The following is a 25,041-nucleotide window of genomic DNA, read 5'->3' on the forward strand; positions in this document are numbered from 1 at the left end:
CTGGTACCACAACATTACCCTACTTATTGTCGGGAATCCCGTTCATCGTGCTGGCAGTCGGTTCGTTCCATACGTTGGGAGGCATGAGGCGCTGGTATGTTATTTGATAACATTACCGTTTAATGAATACTTAGTAATAACGCTAATATTACCGTATTGCAATTAATATTTTACATGTTGTGTAGGTTATTGGACTACATATGTTCCACCAGTTGGGAGTAGATGCTGCAGCATACCAGCGAGGGAGCGGCCGCTTTGCACAACTATGGCCGGCAAGTTACAAATTTGGCTGCCCGGACATTGCAGCGAGCCCAGGATAGTGAGCGCTTAGCACACGAGACTGATTATATGGTCAGAGCAATACCATCGGGGGTCAGCAATGCAGCCTGAGTGTGGTCAATGTGACAGAGGTGTGCCACAAGGCGGGGGTGTGCCACGAGGTAGGGCTGTCCCACAAGGTAGGGGTGTCCCACGAGGTCGTGGTGGTCGGCGATGAGGTGGTCTCCAACAAGGGGGAGTTGAGGAACTTGTTGAGGATGTTGGAGTTGATCAGCCAGGTGACTACCCTAATCCTAGCAATATCCCGTCATTTAGCCTGGGGCTTACTCCAGGGACTTCATAGGTGACCCCGTTAGCTCCATTGTTGATCGCAGGCACGACCTTTACCTCACATGACCGGGATGCATATTTTCCTGACCATCTAGAGGCATCAACGGTTTCTAATGCTCGTCCGGTACAAGATGTGGATAGTGGGCGCTGACTTAGTTATGGCTCACCACCGAGGTATGCTGAGGATCTTCCACATGACTTGGTTAGTTTGTATTACTATTACTTAATTTTTGTATTTATCTCATTGATTAGTCATAAATATCTAAAGCATATTTTTTTAAGCCATCATCCTCGCCCGTTGCATAGGCCAGTAGGTGCTACACTCACATACCTGATACGGATGAATATATTCAGGAGCTCGCTGCGACCGTGGTAAGACATTTTAATTATTTTTATGCAATCAACCCTTACTTTACTATTATATATTTCATATACTAATATATGTCATTATTATGTAGGTTACTGTTGCACTGACGACCCCTTCTACCGATCCTGCCAGCCTTACTAACGATCATGTTGCAGATCATCCTCCTATAAAGAGGCATCGTGATGAGGATGATCCTGATAGTGTTTCCGGGCGGAATGGGATGCGCCTGAGGTTAGGGGCTTCTTTAAAGCATAAACGATGTAGGACACATTGATATTTTATTTTGATTTTATGTACATATGACAATCAATAAATTTTGATTGTTTACATTATATGTGCATTATGTTCTTATTTCTCTGGTTCTTCGTTGTTTTAATACTACAACACAAACATAGTGTCACAACCCGAATTTCCCGCCGTCGGGACCGTAATAGCACCTAACATCGCACTCGCTAGGAAAACCAACGTTAGAGTTCTATTCACCTTTTTCCTTTATATTTTATAATTAAAATTAACAAAGCTAAATCACACTGAAAAAATACATAAGTACATAATAAGCCGGTTATCCATATACTATTAACAATATCGAAGCTCTTACTGCCCAGAAACTAGTGTCACAATCCACGAACATACTAAGAACATCTACAAGTATTAATCTAAAAGAAAAGTACATCTGTCTCAAAAGAAGATAAAATAGGAATGTGAAACATAGGAGGGGACACTAGGGCCTATGGACGCCTGCAGGACTACCTTAGGTCTCCGAGATGAATGCCTATAACCAACCTCTCGATCAGCCATAACCAGCTCCAAAATCTACACAGAAAGTGCAGAGTGTAGTATCAGTACAACCTGCCCCATGTACTGGTAAGTGCCGAGCCTAACCTCGACGAGGTACTGACGAGGCTACAGCTGGGCATTTACAATATATAACGAGCATACAGTATATAATAAAGCAAAAGGAAGTACGGTATTTTATTGATGCCAATCCGGCAATATTTAGAGGCCATCCATGATGACATTGATCATGATACACCAGAGCTTCATATTAGGTGGTACACGAGGTCACTGCTACTGCTTATGTTTGGAGGCATATTGTTCCCGAACACTTCGGGAAACCTAGTCAGCTTGATATTTCTTCATCATAGCTGCTAGATGATTTACCTTAGTACAGCTGGGTGTTGCTGTTCTTGGTTACTTGTACCGGCAGATGTGCCGGGCATGCATGGGCACCCAACGAGATGTTGCAGAGTTTATGACGCTACTGCAGGTGAAAATATAGACAAATACTCTCTTCATTATAACATATATCATAAACATATACCTTAAATTTTACGTCCAAATTGTATATTAGGTTTGGGCCTGGAAGTGGTTCCTGCAGTTTCGGCCTCCTCTACCACCCATAGCTCAGGATGTACCACCTCCACCGTTTCTCCTTTTGGCTAGGAGGTGGGTTGAGAGGCGGGGATACAGACATGAGTATGAGGCTCGACATAATCTCCCGTATTGTAGAGATTTGTTAGATTTGCTGAAGGACGCACATGTAATTCTATACTTAAGTTTACTTGGCCTGGATTTATATGTGTTGCGTATACTCACGGTTCCTATTTTTACATGATAGTTCATTTGGACTCCCTACAGCAATGCACTTATAGCTAATTTGCCCGATTATTGCTCAACCGATGAGTTATGTGGAGATCTTTTGTCCCATTGGTATGTCTCCATATTGTCGAGCATCATGCCACCGAACGAGTTCTTTGCTAGTTTGGTCGACCACAACATGTACCTCCACTGCCTGCTTGGGTTAGGACTCATTACCAGCGGGATGATCGCTCGAAGGTTGACCAGGCATATGAGGCATGGCTAGATGCGCAGATCGAGAGTTGGGACCAACGGCATGAACTGATTACACCACCCCTTCCAGCCCATCTTATGGATGATGTGCATGCGTATATTGGTTGGTACCGCAGCATTACCCTACTTATCGTCGGGAATCTCGTTCATCGCACTGGCGGTCGGTTCGTTCCATACGCCGGGAGGCATGAGGCGCTGGTATGTTATTTGGTAACATTACTGTTTAATTAATATTTAGTAATAACGTTAACATTACCGTTTTGCAATCAATATTTTACATGTTGTGCAGGTTATTGGACTACATATGTTCGACTAGTTGGGATTGCAGATGCAGCAACATGCCGGCGAGGGAGTGGCCGCGTTGCACGACTATGGCCGACAGGTTACAAATTTGGTTGCCCGGACATTGCAGCGAGCCCGGGATAGTGAGCGCTGAGCATACATGACTGATTATATGGCCAGAGCAGTACCATCGAGAGCCAGTAGGGTAGCCTGAGCATAGTCGATGTGGTAGAGGTGTGCCACGAGGTCGTGGAGGTCGGCGATGAGGTGGGGGTCGGGGAGGAGGTAGTCCCTAGCAAGGGGGTGTTGAGGCACCTGTTGAGGATGTTGGAGTTGATCAGTCGGGTGACCACCCTGATCCTAGCAATATCCCACCATTTAGCCTGGGGCTTACTCCAGGGACTTCATAGGTGACTCCGTCAGCTCCATTGTTGATCGCGGGCACGACCTTTACCTCACATGACTGGGATGCGTATTTTCCTGACCTTCTAGAGGCATCTACAATTTCTAATGCTTGTCCGATACGAGATGTGTATAGTGTACGCTGACTTAGTTATGGCTCACCACTGAGGGATGCTGAGGATCTTCCACAGGACTTAGTTAGTTTGTATTACTATTACTTAATTTTTGTGTTTATATCATTGATTAGTCATAAATATCTAAAGCATTTTTTTTTGAAGCCATCATCCTCGCCCGTCGCAGAGGCTAATAAGTGCGACACTTACATACCTGAGATGGATGAGTATATTCAGGAGCCCGCTGCGGCCGTGATAAGACATTTTAAATTATTTTTATGCAATCAACCCTTACTTTACTATAATATATTTCATATACTAATATATATGTCATTATTCTGTAGGTTACTGCTGCACTGACGACCCTTTCTACCGAGCCTGCCAGCCTTACTGACGATCATGCTGTAGATCATCTTCCGATAAAGAGGCATCGTAATGAGGATGATCCTGATAGTGTTTCCGGGCGGGATGAGATGCGCGTGAGGCTAGGGGCTGCTTTAAAGCATAAAGGATGTGGGAAACATTGATTTTTTTTGATTTTATGTACATATGACAATCAATAAATAATGAAAACTATTTTTATTGTTTACATTATATATGCATTATGTTCTTATTTCTCTAGTTCTTCGTTGTTTTAATACTACAACACTAACATAGTGTCACAACCAACCTCTCGATCAGCCACAACTAGCTCCAAAATCTGCACAGAAAGTACAGAGTACAATATCAGTACAACCGACCCCATGTACTGGTAAGTGTCGAGCCTAACCTCGAAGAGGTACTAACGAGGCTACGACGGGGCATTTATAATATATAACCAACATACAGTTAATAATAAAGCAAAAGGAAGTACGGAACGAAATAGAACAGTAACTTGTGGTAAATAAATACGGAACTCAATTATCTTGCCAATACTCAGCTATTAACAATCTTTAAGATAGTTACAATGCTACAGAATAGAATCACATTAGAAGAAGAATACATAAACAACAAAATGATGCGGCACGCATCCCGATCCCACCATATAATCAGTAACAATGTGAACATCCACCCTTATTACTCCTATTGTGGTGTGCAACTCGATCCTACCAGTCCACCCTTATTGCTCCTCAATATATCACCCTTATTCCTCCTGTTACGGCGTGCAACCCGATCCCACATGTCCACCCTTATTACTCCTGTTGCGGCACGCAACCCGATCCCACCAGATAATCACCTTTCACCGTTATTCCTCCTCAATATACCACCCTTATTCCTCCTGTTGCGGCGTGCAACCTGATCCCACCATATTAGTACCAATCACACAATAAGAACAAGTACTTCACAATTTAGCTCAAAACCCTCCACAACATTTATGCCTCAAACCAAAGCAAACGGAAATCTTTACAATTATGAAACTTCATCAATTAATACTACACAGTGAGACCATCCAAAATGTACTATGAAATACCGATAAACCAACTTAAACCAATAATGTGATACAATGTACTACAGAACAATTAATACCTTCCATAAAGAAAACAACATCTAACAAGAAGCACCAATAAACATGTAGTAGTTAAGACAGGAAAATAATATATTAGGAATGGGGAAAGGAACATGTTAAACATATAATTTGGCAGCGCATAGGTACTCTTCACCTTACCGATATGCCACACACATGGATTTTCACATAGAAATTAAGTCAGGGATCCCTAATCCCTCAGGTCGAAGTTAGACACAACACTTACCTCAATCCAATGGCCAATTCAAAGCTCAATTACCGCTTTTCCTCTAGATTCCACCTCCAATCCACTCGTATCTAGTCATAACTAACTTAATAACATCAATTATCACTAAAGAAATCAATTCCAATGCATAATTATAGGTTTTCCAACATTTTCCCCAAAAGTCAAAAACCGACCCTGGACCCGCTGGGTCAAATCCAAAATTCGGACCAAAACCCGATTATCCATTCACCCTCGAGCCCGGATATACAATTGGTTTTGGAACCCGACCTCAATTTGAGGTCTAAATCCCTAAATTTCGAAATTCTTAAGTTCTATCCAAAAATCCCCAATTCCACCATGAAAAACCGTAGATTCTAGGATGAAATATTGTAAAAGATGTAAAAGATTGAAATAAATGAGTTAAGAATTATTTACCTATGATTTGGGGAAGAAATAGCCTTTGGAAAATCGCCTATTGAGGTTTAGGTTTTGAAAAATGGGAGAATGAATGAAAAATCCCGTCTAAGTCTAAACTTAGTACCTACAAATACCGCATTTGCGACCTAAGCTTCGCATTTGTGAAGCTCGCAAATGCGAACTCCTCGCATTTCTGCTGCCACCGCAAATGCAAAGTTCCAGTCGCAAATGGGAAACTGGACTTCCACAAATACGGCCTATTCTTCGCAAATGCGAACTACCCAGTACCCTCGCCTGCTTTGCAAATGCGAGGCTCGCATTTGCGAGCCATACCTCGCAATTGGAAGTCTGCATATCTGAAGCATACCAGCAATTTCTCTAAAGTCCAAATCACTTTGTAGCCTATCCAAAACTCACCCGATTCCTCGAGGCTCTAAACCAAACATGCAAACAAGTCTTAAAACATCATACGAACTTGCTCGTGCGATCACATCACCAAAATAACACCCAAAACTATGAATTTAACACCAAATTGCATGAATTTTTCAAGATAGTTTCAACACTTCTATTTTCTCAACCAAAGGTCCGAATCACGTCAAATCGGTTCTGTTTCTCATCAAATTTCACAGATAGTGTATAAATATCATATCAGACCTGTATCGGGCTCCAAAACCAAAATACGGACCCGATACCAATGAGATAAATATTAACCAAGTTCTTAAAACCTTTAAAATTCCAGTTTTACAGTTTTCATCAAAAATTCATTTCTCGGGTTAGGGATCTCAAAATTCGATTCCGGGCATACACCCAGGTCCCATATTTTACTACGGATCCACCGGGATCGTCAGAATACGGGTATTGGTCCTTTTACCTAAAACGTTGACCGACGTCAACAAAAATTAACTTTTTAGGCCAAAAATTATTATTTCATCAATTTTTCATATAAAAGCTTTCCGGAAGCATGCCCGGACTGCGCATGCAAATGTAGGAGAGATAAAATGAGGTTTTTAAGGTCTCAGAACACGAAATCGAGTTCTAAAATAGAAGATGGCCTTTTGGGTCATCACACATAGCAACTTAACATAATTTAAATTCAGTACAACAAATGAAAATACAAGACACGAAAAACATAAAGATAAAATACTACACTCAACACATACATGTCATTGATTAGTCACTACCGCCTAGTATTCTCTGCTCCAACCACTTAAATTTCTCTTTCAGTTTTTTTTTTCTTCTTCCGCCTCTTTTAGTTTCTCCTGCAATTTCGTAATTTTTTGTTTCATTTCAAACTCACGGTGTCGGTACTCACAGTTTATATTCCAAATATACTGCAAAGATTTTTTGTAGCATTCCTACTCAATGGGTTAATCATACCATTCCTTAAAATCGTAATAATTTCCGTCATTGCCTCCAAACCTGTTTACACACATCCAACATATGCACCCAACATGACCATTGGACCAACATGAGTTCATCATATAGCGTTTTCCACAATAGCATATTGGTTGGTCATTGCGTCCAGACATTTGTTAATGAAAAAAAACCTTGCTTTTATGAAAAGTGTTGCTATTTGTTTTGGTTAAGCGCAGATAATAACTAAAATGCGCTAGTTATTTATAGGCAAGGCAACACACATAACATGGTATGTAACCGTGCTATGCTCCGCGTGCTAATGATTCTTTACGGTACAATACATCTTTTCCAGGCGAGCAGCTTTTGTAGAATGACAACTTTATCAGGTTGACAAGATAATACACATAACGTGGTATGTAACCGCGCTATACTTCGCGTGCTAATAATTCTTTACGGTACAATATAGCTTTTCCATAAGATAGCTTTTCCAGAAGATAGCTTTGGCAGAACGACAGCTTTATCAGATCGAAAAAACAATACACATAACATGGTATATAACCGCGCTATGCTTCGCGTGCTAATCATTATTTCGGGTATAAGAAAGCTTCTTAAACTGAACCAAGTCATATGTATCTCAAAGACCTTTTGAATAAACATTACAACATCTATTACAAAAAGCCACTAACATTTAACAAGTGGTTCAAAAAGAGGCAAAAGGGTGAAGGTAGTTCAACAGATCCCCATGGTTCACGTCTTAACACTATCGATCCCCACCTTGAAAAAATATTCTACGTTGCTACATTGGCTTGAGTGATGACAAGTGGTATGGTGTTATATGTACCTTGGAAAATTAACTTATCAATATACACACTGATCTCAAAGTCGCAGGGCACATTATTGAGGGCGAAGCGCATTCTACAAAGACTGAAGGTATGCAAATTTGTGGAGAAAAACTACAATGGGTTCCTTTTACTCAAAATGATGTGATTACGAAGTACTGTGTCGTAGGCATGGGCTTGTTGTGCCACAAGCACTGTCTGTAGCCTTCCAAACAAACACACACAAAGATGAACCAGAAGTGATTAGGCATTTGATGAAGGAGATTCTAGAGATGGAAAATGCACTTGCTGTTCATCATGCAATGGATGATCTTAACTTCTTGAGAGGAACGGAGGATCAATACTGGGATATATTAGAAAATGGTAAATTTCATAGAGACAATGATTATCCTGTTTTCCCAACAGTTGTAGAGTGGGAGGGACTACCTAAGTTCCTACCACAGACGTTGGACGTAGGTGTCCCATATTGTTGTAGAAATCAGGCAAGTGATCTTCTTGATGATAGCGATGAAATGAGAGAAATGTGAGTCTACTGGAGCCTAAATTACGATGCCCTTAGTCCCGAAGGGTGCATACACAATGTTGATGAAGAAGTTAATGACATTGACAATGAAATAGTGCTAGACCGCAACGATAGTGGCGAATGACAATTTTTTTGGTTGTTTAAATGGATTTTTGTTAGATTGTTGTACTGAAGTATTAGTGTTAAATATCAAAAAGATATAACAACAATAGAAACATAATTTTCTTTCATACATTCTGCAAGATAAACAAGTACATATACTTATTATAGAACACATTATGAAAATAAAACACTACGTGTGTCATTGATAGTTGGGCATATTAGATGAACTTCCCCCAGGAGCTGGATTACCACAGCCACCCAAACCAGTTGAAGGACATTTATAATGGTCTTGTCCTATTTGCGAGCATATGCCATATTTACGCGCATAAACGATATCACCAACATCCATTTGGTTCTGTATACGCGTTCTTTTTTGCACTTGTAGCTTACACAAATAGTCCTTGTTACGCACCATTTTAAATGGTTTCGGCGACCAATAATGCTCAGCACCCACTGGTTGTAACTGCCCACTATATGTGTTTAAGTATGCAACAACAATGTATTGCTTATTACCATAGTTGGTTGGCCCTAAACCTGTATGTTGAAAGCACTTGATGGCATGTGAACACTGCATGTGGTAGATGGACCATTTCCTACAAGAACACAACCTGCTGGCGTCATTTATAGTGTGTATATTATTTCCTCAGTTTTGATGGATAGCGGTGCGAACTTCAAAAATATTTTGCTCATTGCGTTACTATAAAAATGAATGCCAATATGCTCGCCTCCTGTATTTCACAAATCTTTTCTTTGGTATTGACATAAATTTAATACCCTCTCCATTAATTCCAATGCACCTCTATGCCTTTCAACAAACCTCTCTGCCATCTATTTGAATGACATCCACACCATGGCAGTGACAAGCAATCCACGTACAGAATTCAATAACCCGTTGAAAGACTCCGACACATTTGTAGTCAGGGTTCCCCATCGTCTTCCACCATCCGCATGCAATGTCCACTTGTGAAGCTCATGTTGCATCCAATGATAGGCTCTTTCGTATTCCTGCCGGATTGATTCCATGTGCCTCCTGAATTTGCACTCCTAGTGATCAGTTATAGCCATCCACATTAAATCATGTAAGTCCTTGTTGGGATATTTCTTCTGGAAATTGGCCTGCAGGTGCCTCACATAGTAACGGTGGTATGCATACGGTTCCTTCCATTCAGGAAAATGCTCTACAGAACTTAATATACCCCCATGCCAATCAGATATTAGATAAATACCTAAACATTGTTTGACAATGTGCTCCTTTAAGTAGTTCAAAAATAGCGTCCACGTCTCTTGGCTTTCATTGGCATAGATGGCAAAAGCTAGGAGAAATATTTGTCCATTGGCATCTACTACAATGGCGATCAACGGCTTAATATCATACTTTCCATAGACATGAGTATCGTCTATGGATATTATTAGGCGGCAATGCACAAAACCATCAATTGCTGGTTTAAATGCCCAGAACACGTATCTAAGTATATATTCTGGTATTCATGCACTCTACTCAAGCTTCCATTCAACAATAGTCCCGTGGTTATAGTGTTGCAATGCATCCATGTACCTAGGTAGAGATGCAAATGACTTATCCCAGTCACCATAAATAATTTCAAATGCACATTTGCGCCCGAGATATGCCTTTATTTTGGTAATAGTACACCCATATTCCTGGTGGATGGATGTAATATACTCTTTGATTTTGTAACTTATGGACACTTCAATGTGTGGAAATAGAAATCAAGTCAACATCCAAGTTGAAGTGATTCCTAGTGAATGTGTCCATTTCACAATTGTGGGTGCTAATGTGTTTACCCACTTTCCACATATTTGTTTTCTTCTATATCGCACGCAGTATCCAGTTACAACCCGTAAACCATCTACAACAAACAACCTTGTATATATCCAGAGATGACTCATATACAGTCATCTCACGACACTCTTTTATGCTGTACATTTTCACCGCCCTGCTTAGGTGCGCCTTATCAGGTAAAAGCATGCCCTTTGACAGCACCGCTAGTCTGGATTCATCCTACATTATTGTTCAAATTTTGTCAATATCCCTTGTAAGGGCATCTACATACGGCATACTTGGCAAATGATCAAGGTAGGGAATATGCCTTGAATGAAACGACACGTGGGACTCATACTCTCTTGGTCTAATGGGAGGTGGAGCATGCTCCCTCATCAAATCAGGTTCAACATTCTCTTCCTCCTCGTTTTCACCCTCATCACGGAAGGGTGTGTCATCTCCAGACTCATCGGCATTATTGTCATAATCACTATTATCTTCCTGACTCTGCGCATCTGCCAAATTTCGAGTAAATACATCGTCTACAGGCAATTGAGTGAGTACAGGACCATCAAGTTGCTCATTTTCAATACACAACCAAAGAAATAATGAGTTATTGAAATTGGTCCAAACAATACATATAACTTTATATATTCACTTACAAATCATAATGTGCTGATATCCCATGATGCACATTATCTTGTTGATCCTGACTCCAGGATGGACTACCATGATCCAACACACCAAAACTAGGCATATTCCAACTGGCCATTGGTTCATAACTTGAAAAATTCATATCTGGTCGGTACCCCTTGTGGTACATATGAGTGTTAATATAAATACAATACACAAAAATATACATCGTAACATAAAGAATAATTGAAGCTTATCACTCGGCTTGGCGATTATGTATACTAGGGGAGAAATTATTTCCTCGCTCCTCATTCACCCGTGGAGATAAGTTTAGATCCGATCAAACTCGTTCAGACGGAACCTGTTTGGCTAAAACAACTCCAAAATAACCACCCGATGATTAAGGGATTTCCCTACTTTACGCAACCTCATTATTGCGAACGTCTTCAACCTTGACGTACATTTCCAACAATTTTATCACAATAAATTCCCTGTATTCATCCGGAGTCCCCAAAAATCTCTCAGAGTTTCATCGTCTTCGATGTTAAACTCAGCATAACAAGCGACCCTTTGCGGTGTCATAGAATACAGATATCTCCAGGTTATTTTAAGATTCACCGAACATTTGCTCATACACATTTTATTACATAATAATGATACAATTATATCATACTCCATTTAAAGTGGCAACTAAACATGACACTGTTGAGATAAACTATAGCTTACTGAGTTATTCGCCACCACAACTGTGATGACCCAAAAGGTCATCACTTGTTTTAGAAATGAATTCTATGTTCTGAGGCCTTAAAAACCTCTTTCTATCCTACCTCGATTTGTGTACATAGTCCGAGCGCATAGCCGGAAAGTCATTATGTGAAAATCCGTGAAAATGAGGAATTTTGCCTTTTAAATGAGTTTAAGTTGACTTCGGTCAACATTTGGGTAAACAGATCCAGACCCATGATTTGACGGTCCCGTAGGGTACATAGGAAAATATAGGACTTAGACGTATGCCCGGAATCGAATTCCGAGGTCCCAAGCCCGAGAAATGAATTTTTGAAAGAAATTGTTTTGCGGAATTAATTTTGAGTTTTTGAAAGTGAAGTGTGTCTGAAACCATTGGTATCGGGACCATATTTTGGTTTTGGAGCCCAATACATGTCTTATAGATGATTGGGTCGAGCCTGTGAAAATTGGTAAGAAACGGATTTGAAATGATGTGAATCAGACCTTATTTGAGACATTGGGCAAATTTGAAGTTCTTAAGAAATTCCATGATTTTGATGCTAAATTCATAGTTGTTGATGTTATTTTGGTGATTTGAATGCACGAACGAGTCCGTATGATATTTTTAGGTTGGTGTGCATGTTTGTTTTGGATCCCCGAGGGCTCAGGTGAGTTTTGGATAGGCCACAGAGTGAAAATTTCACTTAGGAATTTGCTGGTATGTTGAAGGCCTGCAGGCTTCGCATTTGCTGGTATGTTGCTGGTATTTGCGAAGCCTGGCTCGCAAATGGGAGCATTGTATCGCAAATGCGAGAAGTGGCCTGAGCTGCCTTATTCGCAAATGCGAAGGAATGGTCGCAAATGCGACATCACAATTGCAAAGGCACAATCGCAAATGCGAAGAGGAATGGTTTTCCTCAGGGTTCGCAAATGCGAACCCATGTTCGCAAATGCGAAGTTAGCAGAAGTCTGAGTTCGCAATTGCGAACCCTGGTCGTAATTGCGACATCTGCAACTTGCAATTTTATAACTTAGACGAAAATCTTTCATTTTTCACACTTTTTTCAAAACCAAAACACTCTTGGGCGATTTTTCAAAGACAACTCTTCTTCCAAATCGATTGTTAGTCAATTTTAACTCATTTCCTTCAATCATTAACATCTTTTCACATGATTTCAACTCAAAATCAATGATTTTCATGGGGAAAATTGGGTGTTTTGGGTAGAACCTAGGTTTTTCAAAAATTGGGGATTTGGACCTCGATTTGAGGTCCAATTTCAAAACAAATTATATATTTGGGTTCGTGAGGGAATGGAATCGGGTTTTGGTTTGAACCTCGGGTTTTGACTATATGGGCCCGGGGCAATTTTTGATTTTTTGGGTAAAACTTTGGAAAACTCTTTTTCATGCATTAGAATTGATTCATTTAACGTTCACTGATGTAATTAAGTAACTTGTGACTAGATACAAGTGAATTGGTGGTGAAATCAAACAGTAAAGTGATAATAGAGGCTTGAATTGTGTTCGTGGAATCGAGGTAAGTGTTTGATCTAACTTTAGCTTGAGGGATTAGGAGTTGTGTCATATTTTCTACATGTTACTTGTTGAGTATGACATATAGGCATGGTGAAGAGTATCTATACGTTGGTGTCGAGCATGACCGTGAGCCTTAAAGTGAAATTGTTGTGTTCTTAATAAATACTACGAATGCCTAAGTTGTTGATTCATTGTGTTGAGTAAGGATTATGATTATGCTCGTGGAAATTACTTATGATTGAGTATTGGTGCTAGTTGAGGTAGTTAGATATTGGAACAAGTCTGGTTATAGCTGATTTTCCCTTGTCATGACGTATTTACTTGTACCGTTTATTCCCTTGCTGGGACTTTCCTTGTGATTGGTGTTAAACTGTATATGAAGATCGGGTTGCACGCCGCAACAATATTTTGTTTGGATCGGGTTGCACGCCGCAATAATATTATGTTTGGATCGGGTTGCACGCCGCAACAATATTATGTTTGGATCGGGTTGCACGCTGCAAGAATATTATGTTTGGATCGGTTTGCACGCCGCAATAATATTATGCTTGGATCGGGTTGCACGCCGCAACAGTGATAAATGATATGGATCGTGTTGCATGCCGCAACAGTGTTTTTATGATTTGGATCGGGTTGCACGCCGCAACAGTAGATAATGAAAGTGTTTATTGGTTGGTTACGATTTCCTTATTCTTTGCTATGAATTCTAAGTTGCCTTTATGTTTTTCTCTTGAATTACTATTGATAAATGATATTAACCCGCAACATGTCCCCCTCCCATATTTACTTGTTTATTCCTATTTTATTTTCCGCTGCCTATTATATAACTGCACAGGTTTATTTGGTAGTCTGGTCCTAGCCTCATCACTACTTCGCGGGGTTAAGCCAGGCACTTACCGGCACATGGGGTTGGTTGTGCTGATACTACACTCTGCACTATGTGTAGATCCCCGAGCGACAGCTTTTGGACCGTAGCATTGGGTGGCTGCCTTCAGTCCAGTTAGAGATCCCGAGGTAGTCCTGCAGGCGTTCGCAGGCCCGTCATTCTTATATGTATTCTATTTTCATTTGCTTCCGAGACAGATAGTAATTTCTTTTCAGACATTTGTATGTAGTATTCGTAGACAGTCTGTGATTTTGTGACACCGGATTCCGGGTAGAGATGTATGTTGGCATTGTCGTATTGTTTATGGTTAATTTATCAGATTAAGTCTTCCGCTTGTATTTATTTATCGTTAGTATTTCATTGTTAATCACATGATAGTTTAAATTGTTAAAAAGGGTTAGTAAATGATTTATTGATCCTATAATATGCGGCTTGGCTATCTTTCACGAGTGGATGCCATCACGACTCCCGAGGGTGGGAAATCCGGGCCGGGACAAGTTGGTATCAGAGCTTTAGGTTACATAGGTGTCACAATTCATGGACAAGCTTAGTAGAGTCTGAGGGATCGGTATAGAGACGTTTGTATTTATCCCCCAAAGGCTACATAGTTAGGAAAAACTTCACATTTATTCTTTCCTGTCGTGCGGTTTGGTTCCTCAATGCTAATTAAATTTTACTCTGTTCTTCGCAGATGGCGAGAACACGTGCTTCCTTATCCACCGATCAGCAACCCGAGCCCCCAACAGCAGCTCCCACGAGGGGCAGAGGGCAAGGCCGAGGCCGTGCTAGAGGCCGAGGTAGGGGCAGAGCTCAGCCCAGAGCAGCAGCACTAGCGGTGGAGCCTCATGTTGACTTTGATGATGAGGTTCCGGTCTAGACAGATCTGGTGGTCCCAGCTCAGGTCCTAGAGGGGTTTATTGCTACCCCAGTACTCCAGGATGCTCTGGTCCATTTAGTGGGACTTATGGAGAGTGTCACCTAGGTAGGCTTTCTTCCTGTAGTACCAGCCATATCTCAAGCTGGAGGAGGAGGCCAAACTCCTGATACTCGCACTCTGGAGCAAATGGCTCCCTTGTTTCAGACTCCAGCAGCTCAGCCAGTTGGAGCAGTTCAGCCGGGCGTGGTAGCTCAGACCGGTGATGGAGCAGCTATGTCTGCCGATGCTTTATGGAGATTGGACAGGTTCACCAAGCTCTTCCCTACTACTTTCAGCGGTGCATCTTCTAAGAATCCCCAGGATTTTCTAGATAGCTGTCATGAGGTTCTCAGGAACATGGGGATAGTGGAGACCAATGGGGTCGATTTTGCTACTTTTTGCTTATCTGGATCCGCCAAGATTTGGTGGAGAGATTATTGTTTGGCTAGACCAGCCGGATCGCCAGCTTTGACTTGGGAGCAGTTTACTCAGCTATTTCTAGAGAAGTTTCTCCCTATCACTTAGAGATGTGGTTCAGGGTAGTGGGGCCCAGCCCCGATGTTATGCTCTACCAGCCAGGCCTGTGGCTGAGGCTTCCGATGCAGTTATTATAGGTACTATTCTTGTTTGTGGCAAAGATGCTTCAGTTTTATTTGATCCAGGGTCTACATACTCCTATGTGTCATCTTATTTTTCACTGTATCTGGTCATGCCTAGAGATTCCTTGAGTGTCCCTATATATGTGTCTACACCGGTGGGTGATTCTATTGCGGTAGATCGAGTCCATCGTTCGTGTATAGTTGTGATTAGGGGTCTTGAGACTCGTATAGATTTGTTACTTCTGGACATGGTTGATTTTGATGTCATACTGGGGATGTACTGGTTATCACCTTATCGTGCTATCTTGGATTGTCATGCCAATATTGTGACCTTAGCCTTGCTGGGTTTGCATCGTTTAGAGTGGAGAGGGACTCCTGATCATTCTACCCATAGTGTTATCTCTTATGTGAAGGCTCGGCGTATGGTCGAGAAGGGGTGTTTGGCCTATTTGGCATATGTTCGTGATTCTAGTGTCGAGGTTCCTTCTATTGATTCTATACCTGTTGTTCGTGAGTTCCATGAGGTATTTCCTTTAGACCTGCCGGGTATGCCACCCGACAGGGATATTGACTTTTGCATTGATTTGGCTCCGGGCACTCAGCCCATTTCTATCCTGCCGTATCGTATGGCCCCGCCTGAGTTGAAAGAGTTGAAGGAGCAGTTGCAAGACTTGCTTGAAAAAGGTTTCATTAGACCTAGTATTTCGCCTTGGGGTGCGCCGGTGTTGTTTGTTAAGAAGAAGGACGGATCGATGCAAATGTGTATTGATTATCGATAGTTGAACAAGGTTACAATCAAGAATAAGTATCCATTGCCGATGATTGATGATTTGTTTGACCAGCTTCAGGGTGCCAAGGTATTTTTGAAGATTGACTTGATCTAGCTACCATTAGTTGAGGATTAGGGCATCTGATGTCCCTAAGACCGCTTTCCGCACTTGGTACGGGCATTATGAGTTCTTGGTGATGTCATTCAGGTTGACAAATGCCCCAACATCTTTTATGAATTTGATGAACCAAGTGTTCAAGCTTTACTTGGATTCGTTTGTGATAGTCTTCATTGATGATATTTTGATTTATTCCCGCAGCCGGGAGGAGCACGAGCAACATCTTAGAGTGGTTCTTCAGACTCTGAGGGATAGTCAGTTGTATGCCAAGTTTTCGAAGTGTGAGTTCTGGTTGGGTTCAGTTGCATTCCTGTGTCATATTGTATCCTTAGAGGGTATTCAGGTTGATCCGAAGAAGATTGAGGCAGTCGAGAACTGTCCTAGACCAGCATCAGCTACAGAGATCCGAAGTTTCTTGGTTTTGGCAGGGTAATACCGTCGGTTTATGGAGGGGTTCTCATCTATTGCAGCCCCGATGACCTGGTTAACCTAGAAGGGTGCCCAGTTCAGGTGGTCGGATGAGTGCGAGGTGAGCTTTCAGAAGCTCAAGACAGCTTTGACTACGACACCGATGTTGGTTTTTCCCACAGGTTCAGGGCCATATACAGTTTATTGTGATGTATCTCTTATTGGACTTGGTGCGGTGTTGATGCAGGATGGCAAGGTCATTGCCTATGCTTCGCGACAATTGAAGATTCATGAGAAGAACTATCCGGTTCATGATTTGGAGTTGGCAGCCATTGTTCACGCGTTGAAGATTTGGAGGCATTATCTGTATGGTGTGGCTTGTGAGGTGTTCACGGATCACAAGAGTCTGCAATACTTATTCAAGTAGAAGGAGTTGAATTTGAGGTAGAGAAGGTAGTTGGAGCTATTGAAAGACTACGATATCACCATCTTATACCATCCGGGAAAGGCCAATGTGGTGGCCGATGCTTTGAGTAGGAAGTCAGCCAGTATGGGCAGTCTTTCTTATATCCCGGTTGGTGAGAGGCCGCTTGCTTTGGATGTTCAGGCTTTGGACAATTATTTCGTGAGGTTGGATATTTTTGAGCCCAGCCGCGTGTTAGCTTGTACGGTCTCTCGTTCTTCTCTATCAGAGCGTATATGTGATCGGCAGTATGATGATCCCCATTTGTGTGTCCTCAGAGACACGGTGCAACGCGGAGGTGCCAAGCATGTTACCTTAGGTGACGATGGAGTTCTGAGATTGTAGGGTCGAGTTTGTGTGCCTAATGTGGATGGACTCCAAGTGTTGATTTTAGAGGAGGCCCATAGCTCCCAGTACTCTATTCATCCGGGCGCTGCTAAGATGTATTAGGATTTGCGGCAGCATTACTGGTGGAGGAGAATGAAAAAGGACATTGTTGCATATGTGGCTCGGTGTTTGAACTGTCAGCAGGTTAAGTACGAGCATCAGAGGCCTGGTGGTTTGTTTCAGAGGATTGAGCTTCCCGAGTGGAAGTGGGAGCGGATCACTATGGACTTCGTTGTTGGTCTCCTACGGACTCAGAGAAAGTTCGACGCAGTGTGAGTTATTGTTGATAGGCTGACCAAGTCAGCCCATTTCATTCATGTGGCAGTCTCCTATTTTTCCGAGATGTTAGCTGAGACCTATATGCGGGAGATTGTTCGTCTTCATGGTGTGCCCGTGTCTATCATTTCGGACTGAGGTACGCAGTTTACCTCATGTTTCTAGAGGGCTTCAGCGAGAGTTGGGCACATAGGTTGAGTTGAGCACAACATTTCATTCTCAGACGGATGGGCAGTCCGAGCGGACTATTCAGATTTTGGAGGATATGCTCTGAGCTTATGTCATTAACTTTAGAGGGTCATGGGATCAGTTTTTGCCTTTTGCAGAGTTTGCCTACAACAACAGCTACCGGTCGAATATCTAGATGGCTCCTTATGAGGCTTTGTATGGTAGGCGGTGTTGATCGCTTGTTGGATGGTTTGAACCAGAGGAGGCTCGGTTGTTGGGTACAGATCTAGTTTAGGATGCCTTGGACAAGGTCAGGATTATTCAGGATAGGCTTCGTACAGCTCAGTCAAGGCAAAAGAGTTATGCCGACCGCAAGGTTTGTGATTTGGCATTCATGGTTGGTGAGCGGGTATTGCTTCGAGTGTTGCCTATGAAGGGTGTGATGAGATTTGGGAAGAAGGGAAAGCTTAGCCCTAGGTTTATTGGCCCGTTTGAGATTCTTGATCGAGTGGGAGAGGTGGCTTACAGACTTGCGTTGCCGCTGAGCTTATCAGCCATACATCCAGTGTTTCATGTGTCCATGCTTCGGAAGTATCACGACAATCCATCCCACGTGTTAGATTTTAGCACTGTCCAGTTGGACAAGGACTTGTCTTACGAGGAGGAGCCGGTAGCTATTCTACACCGGCAGGTTCGTCAGTTGAGATCGAAGAGTTTTCCTTCTGCCCGTGTTTAGTGGAGAGGTCATCCTGCTGAGGCATTGACCTGGGAGTCCGAGTTCGATATGCAGAGCCGTTATCCCCATCTTTTTCCCGATCAGGTACTTCCTTCTTATGTCCGTTCGAGGACGAACGATTGTTTTAGAGGTGGGGAATGTGATGACCCTTGGGTCATCACTTGTTTTAGAAATGAATTTTGTGTTTCGAGGCCTTAAAAACCTCTTTCTGTCCTACCTCAATTTACGTGCGCAGTCCGGGCGTGTAGCCGGAAAGCCATTATATGAAAATCTGTGAAAATGAGGAATTTTTCCTATGGGACTTGGGCGTATGCCCGGAATCGAATTTTGAGGTCCCAACCCCAAGAAATGAATTTTTGAAAGAAATTATTTTCCGGAATTAATTATGAGTTTTTGAAAGTGAAGTGTGTTTGAAACCATTGGTATCGGGCCCGCATTTTGGTTCCGAAGCTCGGTACATGTCTTATAGATGATTTGAGTCGAGCCTGTGAAAATTGATAAGAAACGGATTTGAAATAATGTGAATCGGACCTTATTTGAGAAATTGGGCAAATTTGAAGTTCTTAAGAAATTCCATGATTTTGATGCTAAATTCATAGTTGTTGATGTCATTTTGGTGATTTGAATGCACGAGCGAGTTCGTATGATGTTTTTAGGTTGGTGTGCATGTTTGGTTTGAAGCCCTGAGGGCTCGGGTGAGTTTTGGATAGGCCAGGGAGTGAAAATTTCATTTAGGAATTTGCTGGTATGTTGCAGGCCCGCAGGCTTCGCATTGGCTCGCAAATGCGAGAAGTGGCATAGGCTGCCTTATTCGCAAATGCGAATGAATGGTTGCAAATGTGACATCGCAATTGCGAAGGCACAATCGCAAATGCGAAGAGGCTTGGTTTTCCTCAGGGTTCGCAAATGCGAACCCATGTTCGCAAATGCGAACCCATGTTCGCAAATGCGACATCTGCAACCTGCAATTTTATATCTTCGCCGAAAATCTTTCATTTTTCACACTTTTTTCAAAACCAAAACACACTTGGGCAATTTTTCAAAGAACTCTTCTTCCAAATCAATTGTAAGTCAATTTTTACTCGTTTTCTTCAATCATTAACATCTTTTCACATGATTTCAACTCAAAATTAATGATTTTCATGGGAGAAATTGGGTGTTTTGAGTAGAACCTAGGTTTTTAAAGAATTGGGGATTTGGACCTCGATTTGAGGTCCGATTTCAAAATAAATTATATATTTGGGTTCGTGAGGGAATGGGTAATCGGGTTTTGGTTCGAACCTCGGGTTTTGATTATGTGGGCCCAGGGGCGATTTTTGACTTTTTGGGTAAAACTTTGGAAAACTCGTTTTCATGCATTAGAATTGATTCATTTAGCATTTATTGATATAATTAAGTAACTTGTGGCTAGATACGAGCGAATTGGTGGTGGAATCAAGAGGTAAAGTGATAGTAGAGTCTTGAATTGTTTTCGTGGCATCGAGGTAAGTGTTTGGTCTAACCTTAACTTGAGGGATTAGGAGTTGTGTCATATTTGCTACATGTTACTTGTTGAGTACGCGATATAGGCATGGTGACGAATATCTATATGTTGGTATCGAGCATGATCGTGAGTCTTAAAGTGAAATTGCTATGTTCTTAATAAATACTACGAATGCCTAAGTTGTTGATTCACTGTGTTGAGTAAGGATTATGATTATTCCCGTGGAAATTACTTATGATTGAGTATTGGTGCTAGTTGAGGTATTTAGATGTTGGAACAAGTTTGGTTATAGCTGATTTTCCCTTGTCGCGACATATTTACTTATACCGTTGATTCCCTTGCCGGGATAGTGTTGTTTCTTTATTGATCCCTTGCCGGGACTTCCGTTGTGATTGGTGTTGAACTGTATATGTGGATCGGGTTGTGCGCCACAATAATATTATATTTGGATTGGGTTACGCGCCACAACAATATTATATTTGGATCGGGTTGGACGCCGCAATAATATTATGTTTGGATCGGGTTGCACGCCGCAACAATATTGTGTTTGGATCGGGTTGGACACCGCAACAATATTATGTTTGGATCGGGTTGTACGTTGCAACAATGATAAATGATATGGATCGGGTTGCATGCCACAACAGTGTTTTTATGATTTGGATCGGGTTGCGCGCCGCAACAGTAGATAATGGAAATGTTTATTGGTTGGTTACGATTTCCTTATTCTTTGCTGTGAATTCTAAGTTGCCTTTACGTTTTTCTCTTGAATTACTATTGATAAATGATATTCCCTCGCAGTATGTCCCCCTCCCATCTTTACTTGTTTATTCCTGTTTTATTTTTCGCTGCCTATTATATAACTGCACAGATTTATTTGGTAGTCTGGTCCTAGCCTTGTCACTACTTTGCCGGGGTTAGGCCAGACACTTACCAGCACATGGGGTCGGTTGTGCTGATACTACACTCTGCACTATGTGCAGATCCCAGAGCTGTAGCTTTTGGACCATAGCATTGGGTGGCTGCCTTCAGTCCAGTTAGAGATCCTGAGGTAGTTCTGCAGGCGTCCGCAAGCCCGGCGTTCTCTTATATCTTTATATGTATTCTGTTTTCATTTGCTTCCGAGACAGATAATACTTTCTTTTTAGACATTTGTATGTAGTATTCGTAGACATTCTGTGATATTGTGACACCAAATTCCGGGTAGAGATGTATGTTGGCATTGTCGTACTATTTATGGTTAATTTATCAGATTAAGTATTCCGCTTGTATTTATTTATCATTAATATTTTACTGTTAATCACATGATAGTTTAAATTGTTAAAAACGGTTAGTAAATGATTTAGTGATCCTATAATACGCGGCTTGCATAGCTTTCACGAGTAGGCGCCATCACAACTCCCAAGGGTGGGAAATCCGGGTCGTGACAACAACCTCACCTCCCCCTCCCCAATATAATAAAACCCTAATTTTTCGCTCTTCAGACATTATGACAAAAGGCAAAATACTTAACAAAAAATTTCAGAACACTTGAAGATGTTTATGAATGGATTTTTACAAAATCGTCCACCTCTTTAAATAAGGCAAAAACCAGCCCGGAGGTTCAATTATTAGAGGTATAGCATTTTAAAAAAAAAAACGCTATACCAGTTGAATTATTGTTATGTCAGTTAACTACAAAAGAATTATTTGTGGGCCCACTTAATATATATAACATTTTAGTAAAAAACGCTATACATATAGCGTCTTTTAAAAGACGCTATACTTAACTGGCCAAACGACCGTTAAAGTATAACGTCTTTTAATTAATTTTTTTAACACATTTCGGTCACTTGAGTCAAAATGAACAATATTTTGGTTCCAGACTCTCTCTCTCTCCCCCCCCCCTTTTATTTCTTTTGGGTTTTCTTTTTCAAGAGACTACGATGTACTTACTTTGTAAAATTAGACGAATCAATGTAATATCCTATACTTAAGTTGCATTGTTGAAAACTGTTATGGCTTTAATTAGGGTTTTTTTTCTTTCTTATGCACTATATGAAATCTTATTACCAAAATTGTCTCAGTTTTGAAAATTACCCGCCCTAAATAAGAATTGCTTATAATTTATATACAATCCATTATTAGTGCCTTAAATTAGAGGATTAAATTATACCCTTTTCCTTTTTTTTTCTCTTCTCTTCTCTTTTCATATTTTCTACCGCCTCTCTCCATATACTATCCATTATTAGTGCCTTAAATTAAGGGATTTAGTGATATCATTTTCCTATTTTCTCTCCTCTCCTCTTTCTATAAGCGTAAAAGGTTAACAAAAAAATGTTACCATATATACAAATACAAGAGAGATTGAAAACTTCTAGGTTTTGAATATCAGATTCATTTTTGGCCAATTCACTTTATTCGCCCAACAAATCACTTTAATTCCTTCAGCATAGAGATGGCAACAATGGCCAAGAGAAAGAAAGCTTAATACACCGTCATCTCCAATAGTGACCTTATTGGCATCGCCGTACTAAACTATATCCTTAAGGACAAATAGATGGGGGTCGTCATACTGACACTCTCTGATACGATCATAAAGAGAAGACCGAGAAACCACATAAGCCAAAACTCGGCTCGGCTCAGAAACATCTAATCTAACAAACTAGTTGGCCAAGACCTGAACATCCAAGGCTAATGGCCTCTCTGCTACAAACAGATATGATAAACTACCCAAGCTCTTCGCTTTGTGACTCAAGGCATCAGCCACCACATTGACTTTTTTGGGATGATATAGAAGGGTGTTATGAGGTTCAGGAAGAAGGGAAAGTTGAGCCTTAGGTATATCGGGCCCTTTAAGATTCTTGAGAGGATTGGAGAGGTGGCTTACCAACTTGCACTTCCACCCAGTCTAGCTGTAGTTCATCCAGTATTCCATATTTCTATGATCCAGAAGTATCACGTCGATCCGTCTTATGTGTTAGATTTCAGCTCAGTCCAGTTGGACAAGGATTTGTCTTATGTTGAGGAGTCGGTGGTCATTTTGGACAAGCAGGATCAAAAGTTGAGGTCGAAGAGCATTGCTTTAGTGAAGGTTCAGTGGAGAGGTCAGCCAGTCGAGGAGGCGACCTGGGAGACCGAGCATGATATGTGTAGCCGTTATCCTCATCTTTTTACCACTTCAGGTATGTCTCTATAGTCGTTCGAGGACGAATATTTGTTTTAATAGGGGGATGATGTAATGACTCGGCCGGTCATTTTGAGTATTTTAGCCCCGATCCCCTAAATTTTACTTCCTCTATGCTATATTGTAGTTATGTAACTTTATAGAGTGGTTGGTTTTGGTATCGGGTAAGTTTCAGAGTGAATTTGGACACATTGTCCCTAAGTTAGAAGGTTAAGTCGTAGGAGTTGACGTAGTTTGACCTGAGTGAAGATGACTCCTGGATGGAGTTTTGAAGGTTCCAATAGCTCCATATGGTGATTTTGGTCTTAGGAGCATGCTCGGATGTTGATTTAGAGGTCTGTAGGCCGTTTTGGCATAAATTGACGAAAGTTGGAAAGTTGGAGGATTTTGAAAAAATTGACCGAGTGTTGACTTTGGTGTTATCGGATTTGGATTCTAATTTCGAAAGTTGAAATAGTTCCGTAATTTCATTTATGACTTGTGTGCAAAATTTGGTATCAATCGGAGTTGTTTTAACTCGGTGTTGGTTTCGGAATTTAGAAGTTCATAGTTCATAGGCTTGATTTGGGTTGCGATTCGTAGAATTTACGTTGTTTGCAGTGATTTTAGGCCTCGAGTACGTCCGTTATGTGGTTTGGAACTTATTGGTATTCGGACGGGGTCCTGAAGGCCCCGGGTGTAATTCGAATCAAATCCAGAACAATTCGGACTTGCTGATTTTTGCTGAAAGTGCCCAGCTTCTAGTGTCATCGCACATGCAGAGAGTTTGACCGCGGGTGCGTACTCGCAAAAGCGAGCACTTACCCGCAGATGCGGCAGTAAGGTCGCAGGTGCGATTTAACTAGGTAGAAAAGGGAAAAATTCGAGGGTTTGATTCATAATTCATTTTTGTGACTTAGAGAGCTCGGTTTAAGGTGAACTTTCGAGGGATTTTCAAAGAGAACTTTGGGGTAAGGATTTCTAACTCGTTTTTGATTAATTCACATAATCTATTGATAATATCATCAATAAAGAGAAGACCGAGAAACCACATAAGCCAAAACTCGGCTCGGCTCAGAAACATCTAATCTAACAAACTAGTTGGCCAAGACCTGAACATCCAAGGCTAATGGCCTCTCTGCTACAAGCAGATATGATAAACTACCCAAGCTCTTCGCTTTGTGACTCAAGGCATCAGCCACCACATTGACTTTTTTGGGATGATATAGGTGTTATGAGGTTCAAGAAGAAGGGAAAGTTGAGCCCTAGGTATATCGGGCCCTTTAAGATTCTTGAGAGGATTGGAGAGGTGGCTTACCAACTTGCACTTCCACCCAGTCTAGCTGTAGTTCATCCAGTATTCCATATTTCTATGATCCAGAAGTATCACGTCGATCCGTCTTATGTGTTAGATTTCAGCTCAGTCCAGTTGGACAAGGATTTGT

Source organism: Nicotiana sylvestris, chromosome 1, assembly GCF_000393655.2.
Source record: "Nicotiana sylvestris chromosome 1, ASM39365v2, whole genome shotgun sequence".
NCBI lineage: Eukaryota > Viridiplantae > Streptophyta > Magnoliopsida > Solanales > Solanaceae > Nicotiana > Nicotiana sylvestris.